The sequence below is a fragment of the Cynocephalus volans genome, chromosome 5, assembly GCF_027409185.1.
Source record: "Cynocephalus volans isolate mCynVol1 chromosome 5, mCynVol1.pri, whole genome shotgun sequence".
NCBI lineage: Eukaryota > Metazoa > Chordata > Mammalia > Dermoptera > Cynocephalidae > Cynocephalus > Cynocephalus volans.
Window position 1 is genome coordinate 45,348,706 of NC_084464.1, and position 12,128 is coordinate 45,360,833.

The window sequence follows — 12,128 nt, forward strand, 5'->3', positions numbered from 1 at the left end:
CCAACATGTGGCACCAAGAACCCAATGACACGCCATCAATATCACAGCATGTGCCTCCTTTGCCCCTTAAACAATCTGCGTGTAACAATTATAAGCCCTCCATGGTGGCCAATATCAAAGGCCATCAGAGGAAGGTGGCCAGCAGAGGACCCTGCCCTGTCCTGTCTGCTGATCCCCAGAGAACTTTGCTGCCCTTTCTAGGGTGCAGGGCTGCCTTCTTCAAGAGAATAGGTTGCCACCTCTCTTCCAGGCACAAGGGGGATGGCTGGGGGGACCTGCCCCAGAACATCTCTCCAAGGGATGCCCGAAGCCACCATTTCTGCCTTAGTTTTAATAGCTTTGTTGGCTCTGCTGGTTGGAGCTGCAGAGCACTTTACAGGAAGAAAAATATCCCAGAACATCTGAGGCCACTTGTTAAATCCTTTCATTTTATAGGAGAGGAGAGACAAAGTGAGGCTGTGAAGAGATGAAAGGCCCTGCCCAGGTTGCATGGTGGCCATTGGAAGAGCCAGACTTGAACCTAAGTCCCATGATGGCCAGTTCTTTCTGCTGCACAGAACCGAGGGCTGGCAAAGAGCACGGGCCGGATGCGGACACACCTGGCTTCGATTCTGAGCTCTGCCACATCCTGCTGATGTGACCGTGGACAAGCATCTTAACCTCATTGAGCTTCAGTTTCCTTATCTGTAAAGCAGGAATAATTTTTTTAGGGTTATTGTGACGTTCCAACGATGCAATGCAATTCAAAAGCATTTAGCAGTGTCTGACACAAGGTCCCCTCAAACCTTGACTCTTATTATTATAAATGGTGAGCAAGGCCACATGGGGGTGATCTCCACCTGGGAGGGATCCACAGTGGCCACACTTTGCAGCCCTGAATTCGGATTCATGTCTTCACATGGTTATGTCATGGCTCAGAGTATTTGAGTCTGGGACTGTACCCCAAATCCAGGACACATATAAGGGGCCATGGGAGCAGAAGGTGGGAGAGGCTAATCTACTTGCCAAGGCTGGGTTGTGGTACTGGCTTCCCAGGAGAGGTGGCATCCAAGCTGGGCCTTAGAGGGTGTGTATAAGTCCCCAGGCAGAAAAGTGAATGAAGGGAACAGCAGAGGAACAGCATCCATAAAGGCACTGAGGCGTAGAAGAGCAGGGCATTCTGGAAGGCTTCAAGGTGGCTGGGGTGGAGGCAGGTGGAGGGAAGACAAGTTGTTTCTCCTCCCCGCCAGCCAGGGGGATGTCCATGTTTCAACTGTGAAGTCAGGACCACAGCCCCTTGTGAGAGCAACACTTCACAGCTCACATGGACCTTTTCTCTCATTTCACAAGTGAGGAAATGGAGGCCCACAGAGGAGGTGGCCCCCTGAAACCCCCAGCAGGGCAGAGGCAGAGCTGGGTAGGGTCCCAGGTGTGCCAACTCTCAGGCCGGGGGTTGGACTTTCAGGTGTGGGTAGTGGGAGCTGCGGAGAATTCACTTGGGCAACTGGGATGCGCAAGGAGTCATCCCTGCCCCAAGGAGGGTCCCGGGCTGGGGCTGTGAGAGCGACGGGCAGGGATAACAGCCTGGGGGACGGCTGGTGCTGGTTATTTATGGCTGTTTCTTTGAGAATCTTTCAGGGCAGCTAAGGTAATTGAATAAATGAGCGTGTGCAAATGCAGGCAATTGTTTAACTGTGGCAGAAAATGAAGTTGGTTGTAGCTGGGGGCTGCCAGCCTGTTACTGTTAGCCCTGGTTTCTGCTGAGCTGGGCACATGGGGCTGGAGCAGCCATCCATCCTTGGCCTGCCCCCATCCTATCCCCCAGTAGCTGTTCCCATGCCTGGGCAGATTGGTGGTCAGGAAATCTGTTCTCTGGGAAGGCCACTTCCCATTCCCCCATCTCTGCCCCAAGAAGGCCCCAAAGGCTGCTATGGAGTAGTGGAGGAGCTGGGATGACCCGGGGGACAGGGGATGCTTGGGGCCTGGCAGCAAGAACAGGGTTCAAATCATGACGTTTGTAACAGCAATGTCAGCAGACACATAAAAATCCCTTATTATGTGCTGGGCACTGTTGCAGCCACCAGTGTGTATCAACTCAGATACACCAATGTGTATCAATAACCTTGTGGGGAAAGTGCTGTCATTATCCCCAGATTTCACAGGTGAGGAAATGGAGGCATAGACTCCTAACTCCTCACACTGGATTGACAAGCCCCTGGGAGGCTCTGAGATTGGGGGCCCCATGGAGGGCTGCAGCAGCCACCCAGGTGAGACCTAGTAAGGACCTGGCCATGAGGATCCCACCGGGCTATGGGCCCATGCTGAGCCCTGGGGACCCCATAAGATGCTGCCAGCTTGTTCTCTCTCACCTCTTGCCTTATTTTAGCCTAGCTGTCCACCCACTGCCTGCTGCTCTGGGGCTGGGCCAGGGCAGAAGCCTGGACCCCAAGTTCTGAGGCAGGAGGAGGCTGCTTGCAGGCCTCGGCCAGCTCAGTCCCTAAAGCTCTGGTCCCCTGGCCTTCACTCCTCGGGCACCCTTTCCAGCCCTTCTGAGGAAGCACGGAAAATTAGGTCTGGAATGTGAGAAGCCAGTTCACCTTCCCAGATGGGCAGCCACAGTGGCCCCAGGGCCATGCCTAGAAGAGCAGCTCTGAGCTGAGGGGGAGGGGCCAGGGCAGGGGTGGGGGTTGAGTCTAGACCCAAACAGTAGGTGACCTCAGGCCAGTTCCTGTAGCTAAGGTGGCCAGACAGCAAATAAACGTACAAGACGCCCAGTTACATTTGAGTTTCAGATAAACTAGGAATGATTTTGTGTGAGTATATCCCCACATGACTCAAATTTAGGTGTGGTCCTGTATGTTATGTGGCCACCCTCCCTGCAGCTCCAGGCCTCAGTTTTCTGAGCAGGATGTCATTCTCCTTGCCTCACTCACTGGGTGCCCCTGTTGTGAGGAGCTGGAGAGACATGAAGAGGGGCTCCTCTGTCCTCAGCACCTACCGTACCCTACGTGCATTTATCATCTTATTTAAGGCTCACGAGGACCAGCGAGGTTGATGTTATTCAATCAACGATTCAATCCACACTGATCTACTGAGTTCTCTCTCTGTGCCAGGCCCAGGTCTGGGTGGTGAGGGTTGAGCAGAGAACAAACTGACAAAAATCCTTGATGTTAACTGGGAGACAGTTAAAATAAATGAAACAGCAGAGGGTAGATGACAGTGAGTGGTGGAGAAAAATATAGATGGGGAAAGTCCGGGGTGTGTTGGGGGTTTGAATTTTAAAGAAGGGGATCAGGGAAGGCCTCACTGAGAAGCTGTCCTTTGAGCAGAGACTTGAAGAGGAGAGATTGCTAGTGTGTAGGTACCAGGGGAGGAGGGAGCCAGGAAGAGGCACAGTAAGTGCCAAGGCCCTGGGGCAGGAGTGAGAAGGCCAGTGTGGCTGGAGCAGAGGGAGTGAGGGGAGAGTGGTAAGAAAGAGGGCCAGAGGGGCGTGTGCATGTGTGTGTGTGTGTGTGTGTGTGTGTGTGTGTTGTGTGCATGTGTGTGCATGTGTGTGTGTGTGTGTGTTGTGTGCGTGTGTATGAGACTTCAGCTTCCACTTTGAGTGGATGGGAGTCAATCCCAATCTATACAATTTTAGGAGCCCAGTGCAAAATGAAAGAGTTTGACCTTGGTTCAAAAATTATTAAAAATTTCAAGATGAAAACAGCAGAGCATTAAACCAAGCGTAGGATCCTTCGGAGCGTGGGATCAACTGCACGGGTTGTGCATCACGAAGCCAGCCCTGGGATCAAGGGAGGAAGCAGGGGGGAGTAAGGAGGTTTGCAGTTGTCAGGTTGGAGGTGATGAGTGCAGACGGTGGAGGTGGGGATATATGGCCAGATTATCCCCATTTTATAGGTGGGAAACTGAGTCTTAGGGGCTGTAAGCCTCTAGCCCAACAGTACATAGCCAATAAGTGGCCAAGACAGGGTGGAAGCCCAACTGAAGATGAGGATCCCTGCTCTGTCCATATCAGTATCCTGGCATCCAACCCTGCAGCCCACTGCACTGCCCTAGCACAGGGCCACTGGCACCCAGTGCTGAAACCCACTCCAGGCCTCCCCTCCTGACTTCTCTGTCCTAGTTTTAACTGGCACTGCTGCTTGCCTGCTGCCAGGCCCCTGACCTCACCCCTGTGGCCAGGTTGAAACCTACCCCTCGCCCTTCCCCTTCTGTGCTGGCTCCAGCCTCCATCTCTCAGGTGGAGGACACTCTTGTCCTAGCTGCAGGCCTGGCCTCTCTAAGGCACAACCCTCCTCATGCCCCCACCCAGACTGCGGGGCTCCTCCTGGCAATGGGGACAGTCTATACACTGTCTGATTCAGCAAGACTATTAAGTACATGTTGTGACAATAATGTAAATGTGGGATGCTGATTTAATAAAAATCCTAATATAAGGATAGAGACAGGATGAAGGAAGGGGTAATGGGGTAGTTAAACCCCAATGGGAAGTTAAATTATGATCTCCTATACTGACAAGTCAATAGATAAATGTAAAATAGAAGGATCATGAATTGTAGTGTGTGCATATTATGGAGTACTGAGACACTGAGCGGAAGAAAGTCACCAGCAGAGGTGAAATTAGGCCAGGGAGTGGGGACAGGTGGGGGACAGCTGTTTGTCATAAGTCGTGAAGTACTACTTGACTTTTAAAATTATGTCCATGTGTTACTTTTAGAAATGTTAAACTCACTTTTTTAAAAAAGGAAGAGAAAGGAAAGGAAGAAACCTCAATTATATTGGCCCCATGCTCCAAAGTGCCCCCCTTCTCTGCGGAAGCTGGAAGAGAAGTGACAACACACAGGCGGACAGCGCAGGTGGAATGGCAGGGACTCAGAGAGGGAGCCTGTGGGGCGCTGCGGCAGATGCTAAGGTGAGAAACTAATCCTGGCTAATGGGTTAATTGCTCCGCCTCTCCCCCATCACAAGGGCACTACAGCAGCTTCCTGCAGACTCTCCGTAAATGTTTGCTGGCTGGAAGACTTGACCCCAAATCATAAAGCAACTCCTGGGTGTGATGTAGGTCATGGCAGCCACCCCTGGAGAAGTATTCGAAGGGGGCATTGGAGACCAAGCTCCCTTCCCTTACCCCATGGGTCATCTGGACCCAGAGTCTTATGTTTCCTGGATTCCACATCACATGCGTGACCTGGAGTATGAGGGGTACAGGTTTGCATGCATAGTTTCGCATATATGTGTGTGTGCACATGCATACACGCATGTGGGGGATGTGTGCATATGTGAATGGTGTCTTCGGGTGTAGGGGTGTGAGTCTGTCCTGGCCATCTCACTCCCTGCACACAGGAACACACGGGGAGACTCAGAGCTTCCTTCTCCTGCAGGTGTTTTTAGAGCTGGCCCTCAGCCAAAGCTGTGTTCAGCCCAGAGTAAATCCTGGGAACCCTGCCTGCTCTCCCCCTGGGCCTCCTCCATTTTTCTCCCCAGGATGCTATGCATTCTCTCTCTCTTCTCTCCTTTGACAAACCTACTTGCTGGTGAGACTCGGATAGGTTTGCATTTTTTAAAAGGACAAAGTGTTAAGCTAAAGGAATGAATCTTTAATAGTGGAATTTCAGACCTCTTCCTCTTAGGAGAAGTTTTCTTTGTTTGGGCCTTGGTTTGGTTTTGGCAGGGGACCTTTCCTATGTATCCGGAGCCACACTGAAGCCCCAGTATCCCTCCTGGATACTGTTGCCCAGGTGAGTCTCCCCATGAGTGGCCAGAACATTTCCTGGGGTGGGGGACATCAGCTTCCTCTAGCTCCAAAATGGGCCATCTGTCAGGTCTAGGTACCCTGTCTGCTCCCTGCATTCAGCCTGCCTCCGCTGCTCTGGCACACCCTCCCCAAGGGGTGGTGGGGAGCACTCCAGGGGTCAGGAGTGAACTGCCCCCGCTCCTGAAGGGCCAGGGCTGATCCAGCCCCCCAGTAGGTGGAGAGCACTCCAGCCACTTCTGAGTCACTTTCCATAGCTGTGACTCAGTGTCAGCACTTACCTAGACTTAGCTCTCCTGCCTCAGTCTCTGGGGCTCCAGCTGCTCTCTCTGAGTGGGAGGCCTCAGAGGGTGAGATGAAGGAATGAGCCCCTCATCCATCCTCAGTCCCTGGTGGGTGCACAAACAGCTGGTGCCAGGGGCTTTGCACACCAGGCTGCGGGGAACTATCAGGCTTCCTGTCCTCTCCAGAGCTGGGGGATGGCTTCATCCTGGGCCCTCTCCCCGCCCTGCTGCTCCCCTTCTCTCCCAGGGCTGTCTCAGGCCCCACGTTCTTCAGCCTGGAGGACCAGGAGGGAGAACCCGGTGTATTAGTCTGCTTCTGTTGCTTATAAGAAAATACACAAAACTGGGTAATTTGTAAAGAAAACGAAGTTTATTGCTTACAGTTTCTGAGGCTAGAAGTCTAAAGTCCAGGGAACACAGCTGGCGGAAGTCTTGGTGGTGACAGTGATGACAGGGTATCACATTGCTAAAATAGCAGAGCTGAGAGAGCAGAGAGAGACCAACCTCTCATGTGCTCTTCTTTTAAAGCCCTCAGAACCACGCCCTGACCACTGTTTTTAATCCATTCACTATCACACGGTCCTACAATCCAATCATCTCTTCAAGGCTCCACCTTTCAATTACCATAATATGATTTCCCACCCTCAACAGTTACAGTGAGAATTAAGCTTCTAATACATAAAACTTGGGGGACAAAATTCAAGTTTCAGTGAGTTTTGCAGGACATAATTCAATCCACTACAGCGGGGGATCCCTGGCTGTTCTAGCCAGGACAAGGGTCAGGGGACGTGACTGAGTCCCTGGCCCTCCCTGGGCCTAGCCTCCTCATCCTCACCTCTGGCCCCAGGAGTTCCCTGGTGGAGCTGAGTGGGCTCAGTGCTGGGGATGGGCTGTGATGGACCCTGAGGAGATCAGAAGGGGAGAAGGCCTCACCCCTCGGACAGAAGGATGGAGAGGCTCGAGCACAAGTGGCTTGGTCAGTAGGCTACATCTTGGCTACCTGAGTGACCCTGTTGGAGGCCCTTACCCTGAGCTTTGTCTCCTGGGATGCCAGCACCCCAGCAGGGGACCCCAGCCTGCCTAAGCCCCTCAGGCCAACTGCATGTTAAGCCCCGGGCTCCTCACTGGAAGCCTCAGAGCCCTCCTTTCCTGTCACCCCAGCCCAACCCTGCTGCTGTCTGGACTCTGGCCTGATCCCTGCAGGACACTTGTCAGAAGCTCTCAGCCTGGGCCTGGGGCCTGTGGCCAGGGATTCTGTCTGCCTGAGCCAGTTGTCAGTGCTGTCCCTGCTGACCCCTGCTGGCCATCCTCACATACCCTCCCTGCACAGTGCCCTGGGGCTTGGATGCTTCCAGCACAGGGGGCTCACCACCTCACACAGTGGCCTGCTCCAGGCACAGACGCTTCCACCTCTTGGAAGAGTTCTTCGTAATTAGCTGGAGTCAGAACACTGGTTATCTCCATCTGTTTATTCTTAGTCACACCCTCCGGAGTCACAGTTTCATAGCAACATCAACAACATATACTGTCTATGTACAGGCACTGTGCATTGTCGTTTAATCCTTTTAACAACTGTGAGGTTGGTGTCTGTGTCATCCCCATCATACAGATGGGAAACGTGAGGCCCAGAGGAAGTATGTCATCTGAGGCCACATAGCCAGGGAATCGGGAAGTCACAGAACCTGGGATTCAAATCCAGAGCCATGCCCTTGCCAGCTGTGCTGCTCACTCCCTCCTCTCTCCACCAGCGGCTTGTTCCCTTTCCAGCTGGTTCTTATGTCCCCACCAGGCCCTGCTGCCCCACGTAAACTCACACCTTCTCCCAGACCCTGCAATTGGATTTAACTTCTCCTCTATTCCTAGCCCTCCAGGAATAGCCAACGGGTGAGGAGGGAACCACCCCTCCCTTCCTGTTATCTTCTAACAGGGAGAGGAAAGGAGGGGAGGGGATAATGGGGCTGTGTCTGTGTTGTGGGTGGGTTGGCAGTGACACAGTGGGGAGCGGTCTGTTCCTATTGCTCCCCTCCTCTCCAGACAGGGCTTTGGTTGAGAACCTGAGGCCCCTACTCGGAGCCTGGAAGGGTCCCAGGAGTCGGTGTTTGGGAGGCTGGCCTGGGCTTGGTTTTACAATGACCCTTGACAGGATGGACAGGGCCTGCAGTAGTGGGGGTGACATATTCTTGCAGGCCTGTGGCCCAGCCCTGCCTTGCAGACATCGGTTTCTATTGGGGTCTCAGCAATGCTTAGAAGGCAGGGCAGGGGGTGCAGCCTTTATTGCCCCTCACAGGACAAGAAGCAGGGAAAGGGCATGGGCAGCCTTCCCTGGAGCACAAGGTCACACATAAGGTGAGGTGCTCTGTGAGTGCGTGAGGGGCGGGATGCAGGCCAGCTCTGGTTAGCAGGGGTCTGGAGTCTCCCCTTCCTTTTGTGACCCTTGGCCACACTCCATGGCCACAGTGCCTCGGTCATGCTCAGGTATCCTCACCCCTGGCTGCCACCTCAAGCTCCTTCCACTTCTCAATCTAACTATTGAGACCAGGTAAACTGCTTCTCCAGGGAGAGGTGCCTCATTCAGGAGGATTCCAATAGGTGAGAAACTTGGCCAAGCTTTAACCAAAGGCTTGCCTAGAATTGCATCATCTCAGTGGAGGGCAAGACCTTAACTTGTCTAGTTCTGCCCATCTGTTCAGTGCTGGCATCTCTGCTGAGAGGCCGTGCAGCCTCTGCTTACATACCTCCATGATGGGAGCCTCACGACCTCCTGAGGCAGCCCAGGGCTCAAAATGGTGAGGGCCTTCCTCCTCCTCTAGATCTGGGATTTGTCTTTGAGAGGCTTCCACTCACAAGGCCCAGCTCTGTCCCTTCAGGACCTCAAGCAGCCCTCTTATGATGTTTGAAGCAAGGACCATCTTCCTGCTGATCTTCTTCCCAACCAAAGCCCAGAGAGAGTCAGTAAGGGACCCCCCTTGCCTGCCAGAAGGGAGGGACGCATCTTACTCCCAACCCTCAGCTGAGCTGCTGAAGCTCTGGGCCTGCCCTGTCAGCATTGGGGTGGAGAGTGGGGAGAGAGTTCTTGCAGAAGACTTGTGTCCCCTGCACTTTGGGGAATCTCACAAGCCCAGGCCTGACTCTTGTTGGGACACATTTGAAGGGAGAGGCTGGCTGGCCACAGGGAAGGAGAGATGAGGTTTGGGGGCCTGTTTCCCTGGTAGACAGCATGGAGGGGGCTGGGCTTCAGCTGCCTGAAAGATCCCTGCTCCACAGGATGGTCTGATGGGCCTGGGCTTCAAACCCAGGTGCTCTGACTCCCAAGTCTCCTCTACCCTCCTCAACCTGGGTGCTACACCTCTGTTGATGTAGCCGGACAGACACTCCCCCCAACTCCCATTGCCGCCCATGGAATTGACCATCGTGGTTAAACCCCAAGGCCACACTGGACTCAGCCCCCCGCTCTCTCCCCCCACCCCAGCCTGTGCAGTCATGTCTGTGGCCCAAGAGCAGGTGTTTCTCTTCCTTCCTCCTATGAGCCACCGTTGTTCCTCATTCCTCCATGCATGGAGGCAGGGCACAAATAAGTAAGATGAAGTAAACACGTTTGTCCCTGTTAAGTTTCATCTCATTAGATCCACCCCGTCGCTCTGGCCTGTCAACTTCTCTTTAGATCCCAGCTCTGTCATCTGGCATATTTTCCATCATCCCCCCCCAAGCTGTGTGGCATCTGCAAATTTGATAAAGTTCATGGAGCATGTTTGTCTCAGAGGAAGCCCCCTCCCCCCACTGGGTGGCTGGAGCACAGGCGTGCGCATGCCTGTGTGTGCACACACCCAAGCACGCGGGCTCACACACCTCCCTCTCTCTGACTCTGGCTCTGACCTGGCTGTGCCCCTGGCTTCTTCCACCAAGCTTGGATGGAGGCTAACCAGCCAGTGTAGGCCTTGGCAGTCCTGGGATTGCTGTGTGGCCCTCCCTCCACTGTTAAACATGCACGATGAAGCACCTGAACGTGCAGACGCATCCTCCTCTCTGCGTGGCTGTGGCTGCTGCTGATGGAGCTAGCGTGACTGCACGGCCTGAGAACTCCTCCTTGCCCTGGAGAAGCCTGCTGTGTACCGCTTCTCTGATCCTTCTCTTTGGGGGAACTGGTCCTTGTCTTGGTGGTAATTGCATAGCTGGGGTAGCCAGCTCAGAAAGATCCAGCTGCAGCCCCTCACTAAGAGCCCACCAGACACTGCCCTGGTCTCTGCACCAAGGCTTAGCAGAGCCAGAAAACCCAGGGCCTGGACAGACCTTCTGGAGTCTTCTAGACCACTCTGCAGCCTCCAGGCACTGGTGTTGGAATGTAGAGGACTCAGGCATGCTCTCATGCCTCCCCTGCTGCAATGTGAGCTGTCTGTTCCTCTCTCAGGAAGATAGCAAGAGCTGGTTACCTGCCTAAGTCAGTATGTGTCAGTCAGCGTGGGCCAGCTGGTGCTGCAGTAACAAACAATCCCAGACATGGTGGCTGTGGGGCAGCTGGGTGTTCTGCTCCAAGTCATTGGGCTCCAGGCTGAGGGGCAGCTCCCAGATGCAGCATGACGCCATGGCAGAGGAGAAGAAGCAGATCGTGTACGAGCCCTTAATGTTTCTGCTGTGAAGTGCCATTTGCCACTTCCATCCACGTTTCATTGGCTAAAGCAAGCCACATGGCCATGCCTACTTTCAAAGGGAGTGGAGCGTCTAGTCTTTTCTTGTGCTAGGGATTTTGGCAAATGGTCCCAGCAACCACTCTGCATATTAGCTGTTCCTGTCCCTCAGGGCCACCTGAGTTCCCATGATACCACTTGCATACTCATTCTCTGAGTCCAGTGTGGAACGCCCTCTGCTCCCACCTGGGCCTGTGTGCTGGGGTTTTGCCCTGGGCTCTTGCCTTCTCTGCTCCCCAGTGCATCTTTCCTCTCTCCTCTGGTCACAATGCTCCAGCCCTTCCTCTGAAAATTGCTACCCCGCCTTCCCTGCCCCAGGCAACATTGTGACTGACCGGCAGCCATGCACAGTATGCCATGAGCCCTGACCCCTGTAGTGCTCCATCCCCAGGGACCGGCCCTGGGGTGGGCTCCAGACACATGCTGGACCAGCTGAGCCCTTCCCTCTCCTTCCTCTCAGATGTGTCCTCAGGGCTGTGGCAGCCACGTGGAGGAGCCCTGCCAAAAACGTGGCCCTCACCAGGCCCTGGTGCTCCCCTGCCCCTGGATGGAGCTGCTCTGGGGCCTGCCTCCCCTGCCTCTCCATGGGCTGGTTTATGCAAGCCAACACGTGCTCGTTTGCCTGAGTTGTGTGTCTGTTACTTTCAGCTGAAGAATGCTGAGTACTGCCCAGGCCTGGGGAACTCCTGTAGCAGTTGTCTCTTGGGACTCAGACCACCCTGAAACTTACGGTTTCATGGGATGAATTTCATAGAACCCCCCCCAACACACACACAAAATTCACGTAAATTTGGTGACACCTAAATAAGGCCCGTCCCTGAGTTAGTAGTATTGTATTGAGGTCAGTTCCCTGGTTTTGATGGGGCACTATGATTATGTGGGTTAATGTCCTTGGGGCAAGTTGGGGGAAGAGTTCATGAGAACCCATAGATGTAACTATCTTTACATCTTCCTGCGAGTCAAGCTATTTCAAATTAAAAAGTTATAATAATATGAAACTTAGTGGCTTAAAACAACCATTGTTTATTTACTTGTGATTCTACTGTTTGGGCAGGGCATCGTGGGAACCACCCTGGGTGGCCTCCTGCACACATCTGGTGTGTCAGCTGGGATGCCTGGGACAGCTGCACTGCCCCACACGACCTCTCCAGCAGGTTGGCGGACCTCCTTCTGTGGTGGCTCAGGGCCAGGAGGGTGAGAGCGGAGGTGACAAGGCCAGCATCCCACTCGTCACAGTCCATTGGTCACAGCAGTCATGGAGCCAGCCTCGTTTCAAGGGAGGAGAGGTGGACTCCACGTCTTGATGATGGAGTGTTGAAGAATGTTAGGTGTCTTCAACCCAGAGCCTCTGCCGAAGGCCACGGAGGCTTCTGAGTTTGCTGCTCGGATCTCATCCAAACTCATTGCATGGGATGAGGAGATGGAGTC